Source organism: Austrofundulus limnaeus, unplaced genomic scaffold (assembly GCF_001266775.1).
Source record: "Austrofundulus limnaeus strain Quisiro unplaced genomic scaffold, Austrofundulus_limnaeus-1.0 Scaffold705, whole genome shotgun sequence".
NCBI classification, from domain to species: domain Eukaryota; kingdom Metazoa; phylum Chordata; class Actinopteri; order Cyprinodontiformes; family Rivulidae; genus Austrofundulus; species Austrofundulus limnaeus.
Window position 1 is genome coordinate 193,626 of NW_013953107.1, and position 1,212 is coordinate 194,837.

Here is a 1,212-nt window from a genome sequence, read left to right on the forward strand (position 1 = left end):
GTTTTATGCTGGAAAAGGCCATGATGAAAAAAGCCACATCCCCAGCCTGGTCCTTGAAAGATGACGCAATGCCAGGTTCAGACAGTCTGCAAAAACGTCTACATACAAGCATCTTTCGTTGTTGTAAAATTTGGTGCCGTGACCCGGACATTCTGGTGCTGTGACCCGGATATGTAGGAGCACAGTTTTGGGCTGAGGGTGGACATGTAGGTGAGCAGTGATTAGGGTTAGGTGTGTCTCTAGGTGTGCGTGCGCCTCTTTAGCATAATAATAGACACTATGTGGCTCACAGCAGGGGAGCGGGGGATTTAGAGGCCAAGGTCTCCTGCGCAAAAAAGCGCAGCCTTAGTCAAATTAGTGTTGAAGTCTGACATTCTTGCCGCTATAAAAACTGATCTCTCAACTGTGATCCAATCCGAAAGAAAAGCGGCTTTGGCTGAAGAGTTCACTCTTATTAAAAGAGAGCAGCAAGCGGTGAGAGCTGAAGTGGCTAATGGCACGATGCTACTGCGAGCAGATCTGGACCATGTGAAACAGAGCGTTAAGGAGGTGGAGGRKKGCCTATCGACCTGGTCCGATGAGGTTGTTGCTTTGCGCACCACCGTGTTGGAACTGAAAAAAGAAGTCGTCGGGCTCAAAAAGAAATGTGACGCTATGGAAGGGCGCATGAGAAGGTGCAATGTGCGGATTATTGGAGTTCCAGAGACGCCAGAATCCAGCTCCACTTTAGCAGTGGCTAAACTGCTAGTAGAAGTCCTACAAATGGATGAAGAGCCACTGGTGGACCGAGCCCATCGCTGTCCAGGTGGAAGCAGGTCAGGCGGTAAGCCGCGGGTTAGTGTCGCTAAACTGCACTATTATCAAGAATGTGTGGAAATACTGCGTCAGGCTCGGAGTCGTGGTCCTCTTCGTTTTAAAGACTCACCGATCACATCACATCTGACTACACGGCGGCTGTGGCCAAGGCTCGAGTGGCGTTTACGGAGGTGAGGAGGCTTCTTCATAATCGCTATGGCTTGCTTTTTCCTGCTCGGCTCCGCATCTCTCATGGGGAGGAAAACAAGGAGTTCCTGGATGCCAATAAAGCAATGGACTACGTTAAAAAGAGGATCATCTCGGCGACGGACAGCGAGGACCGGCGTTGACAGCAGGTCCAGCCCTCATCGATCCATTATGATTGTCAGGTTGTAATCAAGGGCATAACTTTAGGTC